The sequence below is a fragment of the Leucopleurus acutus genome (assembly GCF_964270905.1).
Source record: "Leucopleurus acutus genome assembly, chromosome: 10".
Classification (NCBI taxonomy): Eukaryota; Metazoa; Chordata; class Mammalia; order Artiodactyla; family Delphinidae; genus Leucopleurus; species Leucopleurus acutus.
This window is the reverse complement of record NC_139153.1, coordinates 28,921,683-28,946,793: the sequence shown is the minus strand read 5'-3', so window position 1 is coordinate 28,946,793 and position 25,111 is coordinate 28,921,683. Positions and strand designations below refer to the sequence as shown.

Below are 25,111 nucleotides of genomic sequence, written 5' to 3'. Positions count from 1 at the left end.
AAAGTCAGGAAGAAAAACAAGACCCTAACTAGATTGAATTGATAATGTTTGACAGAACACAAATGAATAGAATCTGTAACTTTAACATGCCTTTGCAGGAGGCATGTACTAAAATGCTCACATCAAATTCAGAACACAAAAGATTTAACATGCTTATTGTTGTAAACAAAGGCATTTGGTTAAATGAAAGTTCCATCAAAGCTTAATAACCAAATTCAAGTGAACACAAAGTAAAGGTTTATATACTTTCTGCAGTTTCAGTAATAGCTAATCTAATCATGGTAAATGGAGGGTTATTGTTGATTTCCTTTGCCTCCGTTTCATAAATTAGATAAAGCAACCTGGCAGTTACCATACTTTAGAGTTTTGTTCGACTAAGTGATTTTAAAGCTATCTCAAAATATAACGAAGTCATGACTTGAATGACTGCTGAACTGTGCCTTGCTTTGCGTCACCACATTAGTGCTTTCGATCAGTGTTACGTAAGAAGCTTCCTGTGAACTAAAACTATTCTATAAAGCTCAATTTATATGTACAGGACCAACGATTTAGAAGGCAAAGTGTCACTGATACAGTATTATCTGATATTCCGTTGCACCAGGGCCAAGCTTGTAAAATATAAACTAGAAAAGCAGTCAAGTGTTATTATTTCTTCTGATCCAAAACTCAGGAACAGTAGAATTTCTCTGGCTAATGACTTTTCATAGCACATTTCCAATTTTCTACTACACTTTATTGATCTGGAATACTAAAACGGTTTTCTTCCCTGGCTAAAGAACACACCAAGCTCGTGCCCTGCATCTGGTGGGATACACCTCCAAAGGCACCATGGTGGTGGCATCTCATCAGGCAGCTGAGGGGTGGTAACATGAACCAAGGCGTTTTCCTCACTGAAAGAATGTTGAATCTCAGGCCTTTTGATAAAAGGAAACACTTTGCCCTGGGAGGCTAGATACCTGCAGTTCTGAGAGCCGATGAGTTGCCCTTCACAAAAGCAGTCTATTTTCCTGCATTTTCCCCCTATGCCCTGATACGGTTACTTTCAATTACCCTGATAGCCCAGGAAGAAAAATATCTCTCTCTCCATATTTCATTCACATAATAAGATTCTGCAAGCTGTTCTGTATGACAGATGAGGACCGTGAGCTGAAGCAACTTGTTCTGCCTGTCAGCCTCCAAGAACCCATAGCAATGAGATACAATCGTGATGACATTACTAGAGTAGAAGTGGGTCAAATCCATAGTCACTTTAAGACAGAATGTCAACTGTTTTTTCTATTTCTACTTCAGTAATTTGATGCAGTGGTACCCACCCACCCCCCCAAAAAAAGAAAGAGTTCATTGCTATTAGCTTAGTATACACACACACACACACACACACACACACACACACACACACACACACACAGAAATGCAAATATTGTTAAAATTAGCCCTTAAATGACTTTTGCAGCCTCTGACCAATCAGTCAACAAAAACTTACTAAGCATCTACTATGCGCCAAACACTGATCTACGGAGAGCATTGAAAACAGACACAGCCCTGCCTCATAGAGTTTACAGACTGGAGTAAAAGACAAATATTAGCAAGGTGATTGAAACTGATGTAATGAAGACTACAAATGAAGTACAAGGGGGCTTATAAGATAAGAACTGCTAGTCTTATTGGTCAGAATAAGTTTCCTTGCAGAAGAGACATTTAAGCTATAGCCTCAGGTAGAAATAGTAGCCAGGTAAGGAGTGAGGGAGAGGAGTTCCAAGCAGAGGGCTTTCTCTGCAAAATATTTCCTTTCAAAGAAACCAGGCTTCAAGATGCAGACGGTATAATGGAGTAAATGAAGACATGGAGTCCACCCCTGGGAGTTATTATCTTTTCCTTGTTTTAACTCCTAGTTTAAAAAATTAATTGATTGAAAGAAAAACTTTTAAAGCATTAGTATGCCTCTAGTATGCCTCAGTCCTATCTTACCACATAAAGCCAAAAGTTAGTCATAACAACATCTTGCTGACCTAAATATTAAGGTGGATTTTACTTCGTAAAAAAACTAATTTTTTAGGTTTTTGTCTTGACTGTACTGGTTAAAACCCATGGGTTATTTTTAAAAACATGTTTTGACAGCAGTGAAACTTGCAGCACACACAACACCAAGAGCATAAATTTGTTCAGGGTACAAGTACATGAAAATTAACACAAGCAGTTGGTAAATGTGATAAAAAATTTTTTTTAAAAAAACTCTACCAACTTCAGGCCACAGCAGGTAGAAATTAAGAAGAAAAACATTCTCTTCTCTAATATTTTGTCATGAAAATCCTGATTCATTCTTGCAGAAAATTGTATTGGATCATCATTCAAGTCTCTTAAAACATACAACTTTTTTCCATGGATTCAACAAAATGGAATGGAGAGAGAAAACTGGATTTATTAATGAGTATGCTTGCCTTTTCTACTAAGCCCCAGAATGTGACATTTGGACCATTTTCTTTCCAAATTCAAAATCCATCCCAAGAATCCAAAATCGATAAAATTTGCATTAGCGTAACTGAGGCTGTATTTGGCCCTAAAAATGAATGACTAAGTAGGACTACTAGTATGGCAGAGTTTTCTTTTCTTTTCTTTCTTTCTTTTTTTTTTTTTTGTCTTTAGCTATTACCAGAAATGACCTTAGCAGCTACTCTAAAATGAATACAACCTAGAGCTACTTTAAGAATTATAGTGTACAAACCATGAGCATTAATAGTCTCATTCTACCCTGTTACTTAAATCTTAATCAAGAGTTCAATCTGGAAGGCATATTAAGAGGAGGACCAGTCAAATTAGCAAGTACCTACTGGACGGCAACCAGAAAGATGGGGGCTCCAAACTTCACATAAGGAACAACTGAAGTACCTGGGGAATATTCAGCCTGGAGAAAAGCAATAAGAGATGTGAAAACTGCCTTCATAAATTCTATGGAAATTCGGTGATTAAAGCCATTTCATTTTATTGAGCACCTCCTCTGTGCAAAAGGCACTGTGCAAGGCGATGAAGATACAACACTGAGCAAATAAGCCTTAGCCTTTTACTACCATGTGGAAGAGAAAACAGACTTTCTCTGTGGCACTTCACAGGATATGGTCTAACAGGGCACAGCACAGATTCTGGAATCAGAGTGCTAGACTCAAAGCCCGTAGTGGGCTGGATGGTGGCCCCCAAAAGATATGTCTGCATCAAATCCCTGGAGCCTGCAAGTGTTACCTTATTCAGAAAAAGGGTCTTTGCAAAAGGAATTAAGTTAAGAATCTTGATTTGAGGTCATCCTGGATTATCTGGTTGGGCCCTAAGAACAATGACGTGTCCTTATAAGAGAAAGGCAGATAGAGATTTGAGAAAGAAGAGGAGAAGATACAGAGAAAGCCAAGTAAAGTAAATTATTATGGAGCCACAAGCCAAAGGATGCTTGGAGCCATCAGAAGCTGGAAGAGGCAAGGAAGGATTCTTCCCCAGAGCCTCTTGAGGGAGCATACCATACACCTGGCACTCTGTGACAATGAATTCCTTAAAAAATAAGACATAATTTCCTATGGGAGCTACCATCCCTTGGATGAGAATGGAGGGGGTTACTCTTTACCCAAACTAAAACATGAAAATATCTCACAATCACAGCTAGGGAAAAAAGACAAGCCAGTGGGTCTTCAAAGGGGATAAACCTACCTGTGCAATTCTCTCCCTTCTTGGATTCAGTATATTTCAGACACTGCCAACTACACCCTGGAAGGCTAAGTCAAAATGTGCAGCAAGCCAGGCAGTAGGTCTAGGAAATTAAGATATAGCTTCCTACTCCTATTTGTGGTGTAGCTGCACGGCCAGAATAACGTAGTTCACTTGGGCCTGGTTTTGCTGAAAAGACACAGGTCTCAAATAAAGCTAGACAGGAGACTAGATAAATAAAACTACAGAATATTCACATAATGGAACATTATATAGCAGCCTAACCAAATAAGGCAAGAATAGAGAACAGTGTATATTGTGTGTTACTTTTTGGGTAAGAAAGGAAGGGAAATAATTTATATACATATTTGCCTGTGTGCATTAAAAATACTGAAAAGATGCAAACGAACCTAGTAAAAGTGGCTACCCTAAGGGAAATGGGGGCAGAGATGGGAGTATGGGGACAGGAACAGCAGTAAAACTCCACTTTATGCCTTTTGCATTGTCTTGATTTTTGAATCAGACAAATATATTACCAACTCAAAAAAATGTCTATTAAAAATAAAAAACTAGGGCTTCCCTGGTGGCACAGTGGTTGGGAGTCCACCTGCCGATGCAGGGGACACGGGTTCGTGCCCTGGTCCGGGAGGATCCCACATGCCGTGGAGCGACTGGGCCCGTGAGCCATGGCCACTGGGCCTGCGCGTCCAGAGCCTGTGCTCTGCAACGGGAGAGGCCGCAACAGTGAGAGGCCCGCGTACCGCAAAAAAATAATAATAAATAAATAAATAAAATAAAAAACTAAAACAAGGTTATAACAACTCACATTGCTGGGGGTAAGTAAAATGGTACATTTGAAGAGGGCAATTTGATGACATAAATCAAGGACTGTAAAATTGGCATTTCGTTGGGCCCAGTGATTCCACTTACGAAAGGAACTTAAGGAAATAAGATTTGTGTACACACACACATACACACACACACACACACACACACACACAGATGTTCAATGCAGTATTATTTGTCATAGTTAAATTTTTTTTTAATCTACATGTAAAATAACAGAGATTGAGTCAAATAAATCATGAAACATTCAAACAGTTGAGGGATATGCAGCTATTAAAAATTATACTATAAAATATATACTGTAAAGACTACTCAGAGATACAGAAAAATAATATTCATAGTGTATTTTTTTAATTATTCATTAAATTTCCAGTAAAATCTTTAAACCATCTACCGGGTGCTAGGCAGTGAGATGGATGCCGATTTAAAAAGCCAGTTATGGGGCAGTACATAACTCAAAAATCCCACTCTTTTGTGCATTTATAACTAAACTAAAAGGATAAACACCAAAATGAGAGCAGTGATTACATCTGGGTGGTAAGATTATCATTGAAATACATTTTCTATAATGAACATATATTACTTCGCAATAAGAGAAAAAAGCACCACTTTTTAAAATCAGGTTAACAACACCCAGGGTCAAAAATGTGTCTCATTCATCTGTGTTCTGACACCCCAACCTGACTCCCTGAACACAAGTATGATGCCTGCTTCAGCCGCAGCCATCCTGTGACCATTAAGAAAAGGCCAAGAACACTGTAGACACACTCTCCTTGACATCTCTGAGCTGTTGAACTAAAGCCACAGCCACCACACATTTCTAAATTTCTTTTTTTCTTTTCTTTTCCTTTTTTTTGCAGTACGGGGCCTCTCACTGTTGTGGCCTCTCCCGTTGCGGAGCACAGGCTCCGGACGCACAGGCTCAGCGGCCATGGTTCACGGGCCTAGCTGCTCCGCGGCATGTGGGATCTTCCCGGACCGGAGCACGAACCCGTGTCCCCTGAATCGGCAGGCGGACTCTCAACCACTGCGCCACTAGGGAAGCCCACTAAATTTCTTATTATGTGGGAGAAATAATCCCCTATTTTTTAAAGCCACCATAAGTCAAGTTTTCTATTACGTGCAGCTGAAAGCTTTCTGAGGTGACAGAGTTAAATATCAAATAATAGAGGATATGTTAAGGCTGGTACTGGCAACCCAACATGTTTATTTTGGTCCATGAGTAGAAACTGAAAACAGATGTTGTTAACTGCCCCACCACCTTCCTGCTCCATAGTCTCTTCTCTGAAGCTCCTGGGAAAAAGATCCCAGGAGAAGTTGTTAGTGGAGATTCTAGGGGTGCAGGGGAGCACTGCCTGCAGTGAAGAAAAACTAGATACTTACTCCTACAGCTTATCATATAACCCAGCATTTCCACTTCTGAGAACGTATCCTAAGAAAAGAATAGTGGATGTAATTATATGCAAATATTGCATATATGTAATTATATGCAATATTTGCATATATGCAAATATTCTTCGCTAACATATACCAGAAGTAGAGGTGGGGGAAACCTAATGTTAAACAATTAGGATAGGGGCTTCCATGGTGGCACAGTGGTTAAGAATCCGCCTGACAATTCAGGGAACACAGGTTCGAGCCCTGGTCCGGGAAGATTCCACATGCCGCAGAGCAACTAAGCCCATGCACCACAACTACTGAGCCTGCACTCTAGAGCCCACGAGCCACAACTACTGAAGCCCACACGCCTACAGCCCGTGCTCCTCAACAAGAGAAGCCACCGCAATGAGAAGCGCGCACACCGCAACAAAGCATAGCCCCCGCTCACCTCAGCTAGAGAAAGCCCATGTGCAACAACGAAGACCCACCGCAGCCAAAAATTTAAATTTAAATTTAAAAATTAAAAAAAAAAACCAATTAGGATAGGTTGCAGGTTCTAATAGTAAGAGTACTTTGCAATCATTAATGACATGGCAAAATGCACACAATACCCTGATGAGTAAAAAAAAAGGTAACAAAACTACATATAAAGTGTGATCCCAATTTAGAAAGCTAACAGAACTTAGAACTTACATATGCAATAAAAAAGGATGGAAAGGGTATACATTGAAATATTTTTTTAATATTTATTTATTTTGTCTGCACCAGGTCTTAGCTGTGGCACACAGACTCTTAGTTGCAGCATGCAGACTTCTTAGTTGCAGCCTGCACACTTCTAGGTTGGCATGCAGGATCTAGTTCCCCAACCAGGGATCGAACCTGGGCCCCCTGCATTGGGAGCACAGTCTTACCCACTGGACCACCAGGGAAATCCCTACATTGAAATATTGATAGTGCTATAATGAGGGGATGAAATGCTAATGTTACTTTACTTTTGAGCATTTTTGTCTTTTTTTATTTTCTAAAATGAATTTTCTTATGCAGTTGGTAAGCAAAGTTTTTTTTTTTTCCAAATAGCACCTTCTCATAGAATAATCTGGGCCCTCTAACCAAGATGCTGGCCTCATGGACAGCAACTCTGTCTACTATCTGCCTGCAGATCCAATGGAGTTAACAAGAAACAATTTATTTTTGTGTTTTAAAAATAGACTGATGCCAACAGCTGCAAGCTAAGTTACAGAAAAAGATAAAGAAATCTTGTTTCCAAGTGAATTTGCATTATATAAATGCAATATGTTTTAATTCCATAAATATAGTTTTGATGCTGCCAATTTGAGAAAAATATTGATGTTTCCTTAAATAAGTCTATTCCATATTGAAATTCATTCCCTTACATGAAATGGAATGATCTTGGAAACAATACGAATAATGTTAATTTGTTATGTCATTGGTAAAAAGCAAGTCCATTTACACCCTTGTCTTGATCCATCAGACTTCATTAATACAGAAAGAGTAGCCACCAAGCAGGTTTGACTTCTTGACCAGCTGAGGACATCAGCTAGTAGAACTTAAGCTCTCTCCCATGTCATATAACATGCATCCATATCCCAGCACCACCACTTGCCAGCTGGGTATCCTTAAGCACATACTTAACCTCTCTGTGTTTCAGTTTTCTCATCTGTAAACAGGGATAATAAGAGTATCTACCCCCTAGAGTTGCTGTGAGGATGAAATGAGAGAATCCCCACAAAGGTCTTAGTTTAGTGCCTGGCCCATAGTAACCTGATAAAAAGTAAGGTCTCTTCTAACTAATATATCTCTTCCGTATGTGGAGATACAGCATGGGCCTGGAACATTAGATTCTTCTCTTTTTTTACTTTTAGCAAAATAAATTTTACTTATTATAAGCTAAAATATATAATAGCTTAAATCAAATGGCAACACATAGACTTTAGGGAAAAAAAATCTCTTGCCTCATTTCTTCCTACTTTCCACTTGTCATCCCCAGAAGTATCTATGTTCCCCTGTTTTAGTTGTCCTCTATTTTTCCATTTCTCCACTGTAGCTATATTGCATTTTTTCCCAATTTTATTGAGAAATAATTGACATACATCACTGTATAAATTTAAGGTGTACAGCATGATGGTTTGATTTACATATATTGTGAAATGATTACCATAAATAGGTTTAGTTAACACCATCTAACACCATTTAGTTAACACCATTTAGTTAACATCATCTCATAAAGATACAATAAAAAGAAAAGAAAAAACAAATTTCTCCTTGTGATGAGAACTCTTAGTATCTACTCTCTTAACAACTTTCCCATATACCATACAGTTGTGCTAACTATAATCATCATGTTGTACATTACAACCCTAATACTTATTTATCATATAATTGAAGTTTGTACCTTTTGATAACCACAAATCTGATCTTTTCCTATGAGTTTGGTGTAGGTTTGCAGTGGGGGGGGAATGCTTTTTTTTTTTTTACACATTCCACACATAAGTGACATCATATAGTACTTATCTTTCTCTGTCTGACTTATTTCACTTAGCATGCCTTCAAGGTCCATCCATGTTGTCATAAATGGTAAAATTTCCTCATTTTTTATGGCTGAATAATATTCCATTGTATGTATAAATACCAAAATTTCTTTAACCACTCATCCATCAATGGACACTTAAGTCTTAGCTATTATAAATAATGCTGCTATGAAAACAGGGATGCAGATATCTTTTCCAATTAGTGTTTTTGTTTCCTATATATATACATGGAACATTTGATGTTAAAGAGACTCCAGCATCCAGGTTTAAGAACTCATGCTGGATACAGATATTTGACTTTCAATTATAGATTTGACATTATTTATTTACTGTTCCCTATGATAAATGAGATGCTTAGGGAAAATGTTGGGTCTTTTAGACAACTGGGAAATCTGCTTCAGCATGTGTATTAGAGATGGCAACTGCTCTCAGTCACCTTGTCTTATCTAGTTCTTTACTTTATTTAAGGTATTGTGACTAATTAAAAAAAGAAAAAACGATAGCTAAAATCATTGCTAGTGTGTATTTGGTGCTTATTATATAACAGGAAGCACCCCATGTACTTTCATGTATTATCTCATTTAATCCTCACAATTAACCAGTGAGGTAGATTCTCTTATTATCTCCATTTTTTAGAAAAGGGAACTGAATCACAAAGAGACAGAAAAATACTGAGTCAAGATATAAACATAATATATAACAGTAACAAAATAACAACATAATAACAAAATGGCAGCATCATTAAATCCCAGTGATGTGTCAAACAGCACTGGATGCTTTCCAAACATCATCTCTTGTGGTTACAACAACCTTCTACTATTCCCATTTAGTGGATGAGAAAATTGAGTACTTAACTAAATTAGCTAAGGCAAGATGTAGGTCTGTATGGCCCTGAAGCCTGCCTCGCGAGGCAAATGCCCTTGTGCAGAGGGTAAGGGGAAAGGCTTATCAGATCCCTGAAGCTCTCCACTTGGTCTTAGCATGTTGGAGAGCACATGACTTCAGAATTATCAGATCCAAGTCCCTCACTTGACAGATGTGGAAAGGGAGGCCCAGAGAGAAGACACGACATTCATAAGGCAGTGAAAGAGCCAGAACTAAAACCCAGGTCTCTCGACTCCCAGGACTGCGTTCTTCTGGTGACATGGTGAGGCCCTCTCACACTGAGTCAGCCATCTCAGATGCTGAAAGAAGGAAGGGAGAGCCTGACAGCTGCAGGGTGATGGTGCCAGCCTGTCATCTCTCCCTCTGCTCCCTCCTGACCCTGGGGGATGCTGTACATGCTTCCGGGCACATTCAGAACTGGGAAGAATAGAGAAGCTTGGGGGAAAGAATCCACAGCAAAGGCAGAAAGCACCCAGTGCCCTTTCATAATCTACCCAGAACCAATTTCCAATATGATTCTCCTAAAATAGATGGAGATCAATGGAGAAGGAGGTTGCTCAGGCACATGTGGGTCTCTTTTATAGACACAAAACACAACAGAGCCCAGGTCTTTAAATCAGCAAATCCCTTGAGTCTTTTCTGATTAAATGCACATCTTTCCTAGTTTGTGTACTGGATAAAAATAAAGTGTCGTATAGAGAAATCTTAAAAATAGAGTTTAGGAGATATTGAATTAAAATTCATTCAGTATTATGTAATCCTTGAAATACAACAGTTGTTTACTCTGCTTTGATTTCTAAGCTTTCCTTTGATGACAAATATTAATATTTATCATTTTTCTGATGTTGGACTAATGAGAATCTTAAGTGTTTATGAGAGGCATTTAAATACTCCAGTATGATAGATGTGTTTGTTTTCTGACTTATATTCCTTTGTATTTAACATCAATGAGCATTTACTTTTTTGTGCTGAATCCTGGGTTGTTGTTCACCAATGTTTTCAGAAAACTTCATATGGCCAGAACTGCTAGCCTCTACATTTATTTCATGGCCAAATATGAGATTTCCCCAAATAACACAATACTATGAGAAAGATCTAGCTGTGATCTTCAAACTGAAAACTGGCACACGTATAACTACTTACCAGCAAGTAGACAGAGCAACATAACAGGTTTAATGACACTGACCACAGGTAATATTTATTGAGCACTGACCACTCATCAGGCACTGTGCAAGGCATGCTTTACATCAACAGTCTCACTGAATCCTCACAATAACTCTAAGAGTTAAGCAGTATTATAATCTTTGTTTTACAGAAAAACAAGATGCAGTGAGGTTGAGTACTTTGCTCAAGATGACACGGCTAATGAGAAGCAAAGCCAGCAGTCAGTGCTCAGAGCCAGAGAGCAGGCTCCTCTCTATACTCCCTCCCTATGAGCCCCTTCTTGACTCCCCAGCATTTGAAACTTCTTATTAGCTATATAACATTAATGACCCATCTGCATGGAGCAGCAGCCTCAGGATGACCCAGACTTTCAGGTCTTGATGGCAATGAGGAGAAAAAACTCATTCTGTCTATCACAGGCCTGGGGATAGGACAAATAAGGTCCCTGCCTTTGGGGAGCAAACTTTCTCGAGAGGGAAAATAGACAATATTAATGCAATAAACAAGGCATTATCTCCAATAAACAGAGGAAATGGGTTGCTGTACATGTTCAGAGAAATGGTAAGAGGGCTGAGGTCTGCGATCTTCTGTAGATTTCACTTACCTATACTCCCCATGCAACCAGGAGTCGGCTAACCAAAGAAGTAATAGAGGATGGCCTAGAAGTAGTGTGGTAAAGTGCATGGTGTTGTGCAAAGTGCAACACCGAATTCTAAGTAAGGGATCTGACATGGACCACTTACCCCACACAGGGACCACATGCTCGGGAGACAGCATGAGCACAATCACCACTATTCCTGCCTTCACAGAGCTTATAGTTGAGAGGAAAGAGAGGCATTGATCAAAAAATAGAGATGAAATAAAAGCTATAAAAAAGTATGAGGATATTTCTCCAAAGAAGACAATACAGATGGCCAACAGGTACATGAAAAGATGCTCCACACTGCTAATTATCAATGTTAGAGAAATGCAAATCAAAACTATAATGAGGTATCACCTCACATCAGTCAGAATGGCCATCATCAAAAAGTCTACAAACAAATGCTAGAGAGGGTGTAGAGAAAAGGGAACCCTCCTACACTGTTGGTGAGAAGGTTAAGTTGGTGCAGCCACTATGGAGAACAGTATGGAGGTTCCTTAAAAAACTAAAAATAGTCACCATATGATCCAGCAATCCCACTCCTGGGCATATACCTGGACAAACATATAATTCAAAAAGATACAAGCACCTCTATATTCATAGCAGCACTATTCACAATAGCCAGGACATGGAAACAACCTAAATGTCCACTGACAGATAAATGGTTAAAGAAGGTATGACACATATATACAAGAGAATATTACTCAGCCATAAGAAAGAATGAAATAATGCCACTTGCAGCAATATGGATGGAACCAGAGATTATCATACTAAGTGAAGTAAATCAGAAAGAGAAAGACAAATACCATATGATATCACTCATATGTGGAATCTAAAATATGACACAAATGAAATTCTATGAAATAGAAACAGACTCACAGACACAGAGAACAGACTTAAGGGGGAAATGGGATGGGAGAGGGATGGAGTGGGAGTTTGGGGTGAGCAGATGCAAACTATTATATAGAGAATGGATAAACAACAAGGTCCTACTGTATAGCACAGGGAAAACTATATTCAGTATTCTGTGATAAACCATAATGGAAAATAATATTAAAAAAAGAATGTATATATATGTATAACTGAATCACTCTGCTGTATAGCAGAAACTAACACAACATTGTAAATCAACTATATTTCAATTAAAAAAAATGACAACATAGTAGAAGCCACAAAGAACTAGAACCTTGCTATTCCAAGTGTGACCCATCTTCCACATCTGCATCACCTGGGAGCCAGCCAGAAATGCAGAAGCTTCTGGTCAAACCACCCTTGCATATAATTCCAGCCAGGCCCTGACCCATAAGAGTTGGACCCAGCTGTTTCATCTGCACTAGGAAGCCAAATGTAGCTAATTCTTCTGGGCCAGGGAGACGTTGGTCTGTTGCCTTGTGGAGTTTAAGAGACTAGAGGAAGCTTTCTGTCCTGCATAGAGGGGCCAAGAGAGGTCCTCAGCTGTAGATTTATGTGTGGCCACTGGCTGCTGAAGCTTCCTGTCCTTGCTTTTACCCCCTCAGCTGGCAGAACCCAGCAACTGGGATTTCAAACTGCAGTGGCCACCTGTTGCCTTTGTATCCCCAGTATCACTTCACCACTTATGAAGGTATCGGCACCTCCCATTAATCAGGCCTCTCTGTGTACAGAGCCATGTAAGCTGTGTCCAGCACAACTCCAGAGGGCACCATTCACATACATATTTCTGAAACAAAAAACAAAAACCTTCCCTTTCCCTCCACCCAACCATCTTCTTGTTATACCTCTTCCATACCGTCCACATTTGTCGCGCGTGCATTTTTCCCTGCTCTCCTGCAGATCACAACCTCTCCCCTCACTAGGCTCATTCCTGGGAGAGGTTGGACAGAGACTGCCAGTGTTTCAGGGTTGAGAAAAACAACCTTATTCCAGCAGGTTCCTCTGCCTGTCCTCAGGGCTCCAAGCACATACACGGACTCCAGCTTCTAGGTATCACTCAGGCATATCCTGGCACAACCAAGCAAGTACTGTCCTGCAGTAAATGTGGAGACAGCAGTGAGGTTTTTTTTTTATTGTTTCAAAACTGAATACATGCAAAAGAGCCTTCAAGTCCTGCAAAAAATAAAAATTTTGTCCATATCACATACTACAAACTTCAGTGATTAAATGACTGTAGACCATACTTTCCTCCAGCCCATGCTCAACTAAAATACGCATGCATTAAACCTCATGAGGAAGCACTGATACTTCCACATTATCTATGATGGGTCAATTGGCTGTGTTGGGTCTTAGTTGTAGCACGCAGGATCTTCATTTGAGGCATGCGAGATCGTTCGTTGAGGTGCGCACGCGAGCTTCTCTCTAGTTGCGGCGCGTGGGTTCCAGAGCACGTGGGCTCTGTAGTTTGCGGCACATAGGCTCTCTAGTTGAGGCATGCATGCTCAGTAGTTGTGGCCCCTGGGCTTAGTTGTCCTGCAGCATGTGGGATCTTAATTCCCTAACCAGGGATTGAACCGGAATCCCATGCATTGTAAGGCAGATTCTTTACCACTGGACCACCAGGGAAGTACCCCCCAACCAGGGATTGAACACAGGCCACTGCAGTGAAAGCACTAAGCTCTAACCACTGGGATGCCAGGGAATTCCCAACTATACTTCAATTTAAAAAAAGATACTAGGGAGCTAATTTGCCTGCTACAGCAATAATTATCCCCAAGCTTAGCACCATTATTTCAAGCACTCAACACAATGTCTGACACATAATATGTACTCAATAAACACTTATCAGTGATTGAATTAATTTTTTTAATTTATTTATTTATTTTTGGCTGTGTTGGGTCTTCATTTCTGTGCGAGGGCTTTCTCTAGTTGCGGCAAGCGGGGACCACTCTTCATCCCGTTGCGCGGGCCTCTCACTATCATGGCCTCTCTTGTTGCAGACCACAGGCTCCAGACGCGCAGGCTCAGTAGCTGTGGCTCATGGGCCCAGTTCCTCCGCAGGATGTGGGATCTTCCCAGACCAGGGCTCGAACCCGTGTCCCCTGCATTGGCAGGCAGATTCTCAACCACTGCACCACCAGGGAAGCCCTGAATTAATTTTTAAAAAAGAATTTTAAAGATAAGCAAAAGCTAAAAGAGTTCACCACCACTAAACAAGCTTCTCTAAGCGGAAAAGAAAAGACTACAACTAGAAATATGAAAATAATGAAAAGGAAAATCTCATTGGTGAAATTACAGTAAAGGTAGTTAGTAGATCAACCACTTACAAAGTCAGTATGAAGGTTAAAAGACAAAAGTAGTTAAATCATCTATTTCCACAATAAGTAGTTAAGGGATACACAAAACAAAAAGATGTAAAATATGATGTCAAAGCATTAAATGAAAAATCTCACATAAACAAGCTAACTTAAAGGAACTAGAAAAAGAACAAACAAAACCCAAAGTTAGTAGAAGGAAAGAAATAATAAAGATCAGAGAGAAAGATAAATGAAATAGAGCCTTTATAAATACAACAATAGAAAAGATCAATGAAACTGAGAGCTGATTCTTTGAAAAGGTAAACAAACTTGATAAACTTTTAGGCAGACTCATCAAGAAAAAAAGAGAGAAGCTCAAATAAATAAACTCAGTTACAGCCAACACCACAGAAATACAAAGGATAAGAGATTGCTATGGGGACTTCCCTGGTGGTCCAGTGGTTAAGAATCCACCTTCCAATGCAGGGGACGCAGGTTCGATCCCTAGTCAGGGAACTAAGATCCAATATGTCACAGGACAACTAAGCCCACGCGCTCTAGACCCTGCGCACTGCAACTACTGAGCCCGCATGCCCTGGAGCCCATGTGCCACTGCTGAAGAGAAGCTCACACACTGCAACAAAGAGCCCATGCACTGCAACAAAAGATCTCACATGTCGCAACAAAAATCCCACGTGCCACAACTAAGACCTGATGCAGCCAAATATATAAATAAATATTTTTTTAAAAAAGAGATTACTATGAACAATTATACACTAATAAAATGGGCAACTATGAGAAGTGGATAGGGCTTCCCTGGTGGCACAGTGGTTGAGAGTCCGCCTGCCGATGCAGGGGACATGGTTCGTGCCCCGGTCCAGGAAGATCCCACATACCACGGAGCGGCTGGGCCCGTGAGCCATGGCCGCTGAGCCTGCGCATCCAGAGCCTGTGCTCCGCAACAGGAGAGGCCACAACAGTGAGAGGCCCACATACCGAAAGAAAAAAAAAAAGTGGATAAATTCCTAGAAAAATATAATCTCCCAAGACTAAATCAGGGAAAAATAGAAAATATGAACACACCAAGACCAGACAGCTTCAAAGTTGAATTCTACCAAACATTTAAAGAAGAGTTAACACCTAACCTTCTCAAACTATTCCAAATTTAAAGAGGATAGAACACTTCCAAACCCATTCTATAAGACCAGCATCACCTTGATACCAAAATCAAAGACACCACACAAAAAAAGAAAATTACAGGCCTATACCACTGATGAAAATAGATGCAAAAATTCTCAACAAAATATTAGCAAATCAAATTCAATAATATATTAAAAAGATCATACACCATGATCAAGAAGTATTTATCCCAGGGATGCAAGGATAGCTTAACATCCACAATTCAATCAATGTGATACACCATATTAACAAATTGAAGAATAAAAGTCATATGATTATCACAAGTTTGTGAAAGAGCTTTTGACAAAATTCAACATCCATTTATGGCCAAAATTCTCAACAAAATGAGAATAGGGGGAACATACCTCAACATAATAAAAGCCATATATGACAAACCTACAGCCAACATCATACTCAGTGGTGAAAAGCTGAAAGCGTTTCCTGTAAAATCAGGAACATGACAAGGATATCCATTCTCACCAGTTTTATTCAACAAATTATTGGAAGTCCTAGCCAGAACAATAAGACAATATAAATAAATAAATAAATGGAATCTAATTGGAAAGCAATAAATAAAACTGTCACTGTTTGCAGATTTCATTATATTTATATATATAAAATATATATAATACCTAATTATATGTGTATGTGTTTGTGTATATATATATTTTTTTTCTTTTTTTTTTTTTTTTGGTAAGCATGTATATTCCTAAAGAGCCCACCAAAAACTATTAGAACTGAAAAATAAATTCGGTAAAGCTGCAGGATACAAAATTAATACATGGAAATCTGCTGTGTTTCTATACACTAACAGTGAAGTATCAGAGAAGTTAAGAAAACAATTCCATTTATAATTTAATCAAAAAGAATAAAACACCTAGGAATAAATCTAACCAAGGAAGTAAAAGACTTAGAAAACTATAAGACACTGATGAAAGAAATTGAAGATGACACAAACAAATGGAAAGATATACCACGCTTACGGATTGGAAGAATTAATATCATTAAAATCACCATACTACCCAAGGCAAATCTACAGATTCAATGCAATCTCTATCAACTGGAACAAATAATTCTAAAACATGTAAGGAAATACAAAAGACCCTGAATAGCCAAAATGAACTTTAGAAAGAAGAACAAATCACACTCCCTGATTTCAAACTATACTAGAAAGCTACAGTAATCAAAACAGTATGGTAGTAGCACAAAAACAGACACATAGATCAATGGAACACAATAGAGAGCTCAGAAATAAACCCACACACTTATGGTCAGTTAATCTACAACAAAGGAGGCAAGAATATACAATGAAGAAAAGATAGTCTCTTCAGCAAGTGGTGTTGGGAAAACTGGACAGCTACATGCAATAGAATCAGACTGAACTACTTTCTCATACAATATAGAAAAGTAAACTCAAAATGGATTACAGACTTTAATGTAAGATTTGAAACCATAAAAATCCTGGAAGAAAACAGAGGCAGTACACTCTTAGACACTGGTCTTAGAAATATTTTTTTAGATGTCTCCTCAGGCAAGGGAAACATAGAAAAAATAAAATAAACAAATTGGACTACATCAATCTAAAAAGCTTTTGCACAATGAAGGAAACTATCAACAACATGAAAAGGCAGCCTACTGAATGGGAGAAGATATTTACAAACAATATATCTGATATGGGGTTAATGTCCCAAATATACAAAGAATTTATACAACTCAACATCAAAAAAAAAAAAACCCATTAACAAATGGACAGAGGACCTGAATTGACATTTTTCCAAAGAAGGCATACAGATGGCCAAGAGACACATGAAAAGACACTCAACATCACTAATCATCAGGGAAATGCATATAAAAACAACATAAGATACCACCTCACACCTGTCAGAATGGCTATCATCAAAAAGACATCAAATAACAAGTGTTGGAGAGGATGAGGAGAAAAGGGAACCCTCATGCACTGTCAGTGGTATTGTAAATTGGTGCAGCCACTATGGAAACAGTATGGAGGTTCCTCAAAACATTAAAAAATAGAACTGCCTTACAATCCAGCAATTTCACTTCTGGGAATCTACCCAAAGAAAACAAAAACACAAATTTGAAAAGATATATGTACTCCAGTGTTCATTGCAACATTGTTTACAGTAGCCAAGATATGGAAGCAACCTATGTGTCCACTGATAGATGAATGGATAAAGAAGATGTGATACACACACACGCACACACACACACACACACACACAGGAATATTACTCAGCCATAAAAAAATGAAATCTTGCCATTTTCAACAATATGGGCGCATCTAGAAGGTATGCTAAGTGAAATAAGGCAGAGAAAGATAAATCCCGCATTATCTCACTTATATGTGGAATAGAAAAAACAAAACAAGCAAGCAAACAAAACAAAACAAAAAAACAGACTCATAGATACAGAGAACAAATATGTGGTTGCCAGAAGGCAGATGGGTGAGGGGGTCAGCAAAATAGGTGAAGGGGATTAAAAGGTACAAACCTCCAGCCATATAAGAAATAAGTCACAAGGATGTAATAAACAGCATAAGGAATATGGTCAATAATATTGCAATAACTTTGTATGCGGACAGATGGTTACTTGACTTATCTTGGTGATCATTTCATAATGTATGAAAATATCAAGTAGTTATGTAGGACACCTGAAACTATCATAATAGTGTATGTCAACTATATTTCAATAAAAAATAGAAATTACTTTCATGAAGAAAAAAATATATATATTCAGATACAAACATAAGAATACACATTTTCTATGGAGGAAAAAATTTTTAAAGGAAAGGGGTCCTATATATTATGGATAATCCAGAAAATTAAAGGCATTTAATCAAATTAGCTTAACTGTTCCACCCTAAAATGGTAGATGGAAGTAATTTTAAAGAGAAAAAAGACAGAAAGAAACCCATCTTTATAATTGGCAGCATCTCTGGAAGTGGTTCCTTTTAAACTACTGAATTAGAATGTAAGAATGTTGCTAGTAAAAATGGGTTGTATTTTATCTGAACAATAGTTTAAGCCTTTTCAATAACATGGCCACAACTCATGAAAACATGTAACTCAGTTTCTTTTGAACATGGTTTTCATGGGTTAATAACTTTTTGTAGCTCTGAGGAATGGAACAAACTAAATACCAGAAACAGAAAAGCAGTCTGAAACTCAACATTAAGGAGAATCCTGACTAGGGTAAGTACAGCTAGAGATAAAAAGGGTTAGAACGGGGGTGTCCTAGTAAGTAATCTCAAAGGTAACCCAGGGCACAACCTACGGTTAGTTCATCAGATTCCAAGAGAGATTTGTGACTAGGCTTATTATCTCTTTCACTCCCAAAGACTTCAGCTACTTTCCAGATATTTCATTCCCCACCCAGGCCCTTAGACTGTACTTGATTTATTTTGTGATGTTATGGTTTTTAAAATCAATGGTTCTCAATCCTAGATGCACTTCATTATAACCCAGGAAACTTAAAAAAGAAATTATCAACGCCTGCCTCCCCTCCAGCACTCTGATTTAATTTGTATGGATGGGACCAGCCCCAGGTGATTCTAACTTGCAAAAAGGGTTGAGAATCACTGGTTGGAGAACAATCCAAACAGGTTAAAATTATGTAAAGAAGGAGGCACTATAATTGGGCTAAATAAATTTACAAGGCTAGGCAAGGTGCCTCAAGTTCCTGCAATCAGATATAAGATGGTACTTTCAGGATCCCAGATTTTTTTCCATCAAATTGAGAGACTCAATTGCTGAGAGAAATCTATTTTCCCATAATGTTCAAATTTTTACAAAGTTCAGCACTTCACCTGTGAGACAGAAGCAAAAACAGTAGAATTAAAGGTAATCTATTCCACCTAGCATTCAAAATGTGATAAACAAGAAAATGTGATAAACAAGAAAATGTGATAAACAAGGAAATGTGGAGCAGGGTGCATAATAACCATAAGAGTAAAATCAAAGCTACCATTTACTGAGTGCCAATTACTGTATTAAGCACAGTAACCCTTTCCAAGGGTGACCTCATTGAAAATTTAAAACATGATTAAAGCAATAGAAATTATTACCCACCTTTCACAGATAATAAGGAAATTGAGGCTCAAAGAGATTACCTCACTTTCCCCAGAGTCACACAGCAAATAAGTGGAAAAACTAAGATTAGAATCCAGGTCTTCTGCTCTCTAGAGCCCATTCTCTTAATCACCATTATCTCAGACCTAGAACACTGAAGGGTCTCCTAAGTATTTGCTACTCAAAGGATAGTCCATAGACCAGCAGCAACAGCCTGCTGGTGCTGGCCCATTCCAGATCTGCTGGCCCATTCCAGATCTGCTGAATCAGACTCCACATTTTAAGATCAGCGGGAGATTCACATGCACATTAAAGTTAAAGAAACGCAAGACTATCTGGTTTTCCCACATTATTACCTCTCACAAATTCATCATCCATACTGCATCCAAAGTCTTTAAAAAACAAATCCAATCATTTTATTTCTCCACTTAAGACTTTTAAATGGTTTCACAAATACCCTTGGAATAAAGTCCAAAATTCTTTTGCAATACAGATAACTGGACTCTGCATAATATCACCCATGCCTGCCTCTGCAGCCTCATCTCTCCCACCTCCCCCATTCAGTGGTTTGTATACCCCAAGCACAAAGACTTTTCTGCTCATCAAATCCCAACACACTCTACCTTCCTTGCTTCTTTCCTTCAAGTTCTTCCCTGCTTAGAATATACCACAACCCACCACCATGACCACCTCCATGTCAGCCACATTCAAGGCTGTATCTCCACTGCATAACAGTGCAGTGCCTGGCACAGAGCTAGGAGCAGGATAAATGTGCTCAATAAATACATGCTTAAGACAACTTGACTGAGGGCCTCAACTGTTTCCTTCGTTCATCTGCTCTTTGCTCTCGCTATGATCCTCATTTCATTTCTCCTTCCCTGTCCCCAGCATCACCCCTCTTCTGTAACTCACCTCTCTATCAGTAACCTCATGGCTACTGAAGTTGTCAGCTTTAGAAAGAAGCACTGCCGTGTCCACATAGCCACTGCCCCGGGATTACTCACCAGCTGGATGACAACTGCTTCACTTTAACCCTGAGGCTCCTGGGATAGGCCCAGTCCTTTCCAGAAGTGGACAGAAGGCCCTACTGACCGTTTTTCAACCCAAGATTTAATATATAGATGAAACCAGAGATCAGGGACCTCTCAGCAGTCAATGAAGAGCCAAAAGCTTCACTATCTCTCTGCCTACACAAGACACTTTCACTGAGCTGACAAGATGGATTATCAAGAGTTGCAGTTAACTTCATAGTTTATATGTGATGGCCAAGCTTGCTACTCTAAGAAAACAAATGACAAGACCCTTTTATAAAACAGATATCTGCCTCCAGTTTAAATCCTGAGTAAATATATTTTCATATACACATTTACATTAATAATGACGAAAATAAGATCTATTCATCTATTAAATGCAAGCTATTGAGCACCTGACATGCTCAAAGCTTTAAACACACTATCTTATTTAATCTTTATCATCACTTTATGCGGTAGAATGCTTATTATCCTTGCTTTACAGAAGAGGAAACCAAGGGCTTAGTAACATGCCTAAGAGGCAGGGCTGGGATTTCAGTCATAGGCCTTCAGACTACCACTCTCTATTGCTTCTCTATGTTTTGCTATTTGGATCACTTTCTCATCTTAGAAGTCACAGACCTGGACATTCCCAAAGCAACAGTCCCTCAGAGGATGACCTCAAAAGCTGTAGCAACAGCTTGTATTTCAAAGCTGCCTTTCTGCATTAAAAGAGAAAACTGAGATTCAGGGGGAAAATGTGGGAATAGAGCTCAAAGGTGCTTATGAATGCAATTCCACAAATACTTTTTCCGTGTCTACCAGTGGTCACGCACTTTGCTGGAAGCTGACTGATCAGACTGTCATTTAGGAGAGTGCTGGTGGGACAGAGGGTGACCAGGAGAACATCTCCCATAATGACTATCTCAGGAACGTTTAGCCAGTAATTTATAAAACTGCTACTTTATTATCTAATTATGTAGAAATCATCTTTCACACACAAGAGGTGAGAGTAATCTGCTTTATCTGTGAATACATAATTGAAAGGGCCAATGTGTCTTCTAAAACAAAAGTTTTATATAATTCAAACAACTCATGTGTTCATTTATGTTACCCTATATTAGAGGATTAGATTTTAACATATGTGAATGCAAACACAATGTCAGATTTTGTTCTCGTGTCTTACAGGACAAAAGAGAAAAGAGTATTGGGAGCCAAGACAAGACTAATTCCCAAAATACAAATGGAACATATTGAAGCTGCATGTACATTAAAAGAAAGAGAGCTGCATGTACACAGAAACATTTCCTAAAGCATTCCACCAAACATGTACAGGAATAAGGCAAGGACAAGGATACTAAGTAAAATAAAGCATGAGCCTAAAAGGTCACATACAGGACTATGAGGCCTCCAGAACCCTGCCTCCTTGCAGAAACAGAATGCTTCTGACACAAGGGCATGAGATGAAGGCTGTGAATGTTGTACCTCAATTCCCTAATTTTTTAAATGAAAAAGTTAGATTAGATGATTTATAAGGTCCTTCTAGCCCTAACCCATTAGCTACTTTTCATCCATGAGGCCCTGTACCTAAAGAGAGATGAGCTATATGTTCAGAAAACATTTGTTGAATTCATGAAATATTACGTTACCAATAATAAGAAAAGAGACTTTACAACAATTGGTCCTAGTCTGTGGCCTAGGAAGAACAAATTAGGAGAGAAACCATTATCTAAACAGCTTCACATATGGCGTCCCTGCTAGCTGTCTGCTGGTAGAATGAAAATAACCCTGGACTTGGAAACAAGACGTTCGGGTCTAGTCTCATCCCTGACACAGACCAGCTGTGTGACCTTGGGCAAACTGCTTCACCACCTGCACCAGTTTCCTCATCTCTAAAATAAAAGTATTATAAAACTCTATATAGCTAACATTTGTGGAACCTCTACTATATGCCAGGAACTGTTCCAAGATCTTTGCCTTAGATTTAAATGATCTCAAAGGTTTTTGCAGCACTACCGTTTAGTGTTTAACTACAGAGGCAACATGGTATAGTGGAAAGATTCCAAATTCCGTACTCAGAAAGCTCGGGCTCCCTCCACCTCCATAAGATAGAGTCTTTTTCTAAGCAGAGTCTGCCAAGCAGACTGGGTTACAATCTCGGTAGTTCTATTCACTAGCTTAGTTAACTTCGACACGTTGCTCAACTTCCCTATTTCCTAGCCTTAGTTTTCTAATATGGAAAATGCATATGAAAATGGCTATTTCTCTCATATAGCGCTTGAGAGGATTAAACTATAACTAAATGTAATATCTACTTATTTATAAAAGATATATTACATTTTATTACTAGGTGTGTGACCGTGTACAAATCGTCTTCTCAAGTTTTTTTCTTATCTACAAATGGGAGATACAGTATTATTACGAGATAGTATGAACATGCTCTGTAAACTGTTGAGTGTTAGCACTGTTTGAAAGCATGCATAATTCCTAAGATACTTAGAAAAGCGTATACAATAAACCCCCACGTAGTACTTGGAAGAGCGTATACAATCAAAAACAACAAAAACACATTTTTGCTAAACATATTTCACTACACCCGGCTCGCAGCTAGTGGACGCAGGGCAAGCAGCCAAGAACGCAGGGCCACATGGAAGTTGTAGTTCCGAGTCAAGGGGCTGCTCCAGAGAACTGCTGGAAGTGAGACTTCAACTCCCAGGAGACACCTCGCCAAGCCAAATGACACGCTGGGAGATGGAGTACCAGCCCTCCGGGAAACTAGAGGCGGGACTACAACTCCCAGAAGCCTCCGCTGCCCCGGGCCGCGGGCGGTAAGATGGAGCCAGAAAATGGAGAGTTCAGGTACAGGACCTTAACAGGTGCGAGTCGAGGCCGCTTTCGGTAGTCCCGGACCCAGCAAGGATCTGAGCCTTTCTAACATGACCACAGGCTGTATTCTATGCCGATCCCAAGCACAGTTCTGAGAGACGCACAATAATAAAAGTTTGAATGTGGCAAACTTTCACAAGCAAGACTTCATCTAGATTTCAGCTCCTGGCAGCTCCTTGGGCCACTTAGGCAGGGAGCGTTAAGTTCTTTCTTCCCCGGTAAGCACTGTGAGTGGCTGGTCATACAGCAGAGGCAGAATTTGATCCTAGAGAGGAAGCTGCAAATCCAGCTCCAGTTCCACTAACCGGCCTTTATCCCCCACATGAACACACCTTAAAAGTCCCCGCATGTTTTCATATAAAAATTACATTAGGGCTTCCCTGGTGGCGCAGTGGTTGGGAGTCCGCCTGCCGATGCAGGAGACGCGGGTTCGTGCCACGGTCCGGGAGGATCCCGCATGCCACGGAGCGGCTGGGCTCGTGAGCCATGGCCGCTGAGCCTGCGCGTCCGGAGCCTGTGCTCCGCAAAGGGAGAGGCCGCGGCAGTGAGAGGCCCGCGTACAGCAAAAAAAAAAAAGGAAAAAAAAACCTACATTAAGCCATAAAATAGATGTAAGGAAGTCCAACAGAGTACTGATTTCTCCCACCATAATGAATTATTTCTTTGTGTCTTTTAAATACTAAATGTAAAATTCTCTCCCAAAATATTGCCTTCCCCGTGTCCTGCTTAGCTCCTCCTCCTGGACACTTGTTCAAACCCTCCTCCCTCCCCCTGGGGAACCCAGAGCTGGATGTTTAACACACATCTGTTGGGGCACAGAGTCCTGCTACTTGACAGTAAAACTGAAAAAAATCCAAAAGCGGCCCATGCCAACTACACCACCAGAGCCAGGAGCTGGGGCGTCCCCTGGAACCGCTGGCATGCCCCCATGCCTCAGTTTACCCACTTACAAAATGCGGCGGAGGAGGGGCGGGTTAGGGTTAGGGCCGGTGCTCAGGAAGTGGCCGTGAGAAGGTGAGGTGAGGTGGGAGGGTCCTCCCGACAGACCCCTCACTACCTCCCAACGAGCTGCGTGGACCCAGTCAGTCCCCGCTCCACTGGACCACCGGAGAAATGACGAGACGCGCGCGGAACCCCGGATCTGCGCCACAGAAACACTGTTCGACTTGGGCTTGCCCCCGCCCCTACCTTCCAAGATCTTGGCAGCTGGGAAGTGAAAGGCAGAGGGAGGGAGCGCGGGGCAGAAGCAGTTCCCGGGCGTGTGCCCACGGGAGTGGCTGCCTGAGGGACCCAGGAGCAGAGGGCAAAAAGCCTCTCCACAGGACGGAGCGGAGCAAGGACTACAACTCCCAGACGGCCCCGCGGCGGGGAAGGGCCCCAACATGGCTACTCGTCTGGGGACAGACGCTCGGGCCAATAGGCGCAGAGGACGTGCCTACACCGGGCCAATCAAAAGCCATAATGACAAAAATCCCTGTTTAGGGGACGGGAAACACTGTCGCTCTCTGGAGAGAAGCTGAGGTGAGAATTCCCTCAGAAAGGGATTTCGTCATAATCCACACAATCTTTGTTTTTTACCAAATGTAAAAAG

The 25,111-nt window shown here is 40.0% G+C and overlaps 1 protein-coding gene across 10 annotated transcripts in view; it reads right to left on the bottom strand.

Moving 5' to 3' along the window:
- The window catches only part of FHIT (fragile histidine triad diadenosine triphosphatase), a 1,449,512-nt gene extending 1,424,711 nt beyond the window's left edge, over positions 1-24,801 (bottom strand). For all 10 annotated transcript variants that reach the window (XM_082848980.1, XM_082848977.1, XM_082848987.1 and 7 more), the window contains exon 1: positions 24,709-24,801. The gene's annotated coding sequence lies outside the window, so the exon portion shown is untranslated. The remainder of the gene's footprint in view (positions 1-24,708) is intronic.
- Positions 24,802-25,111: the final 310 nt, after the last annotated feature.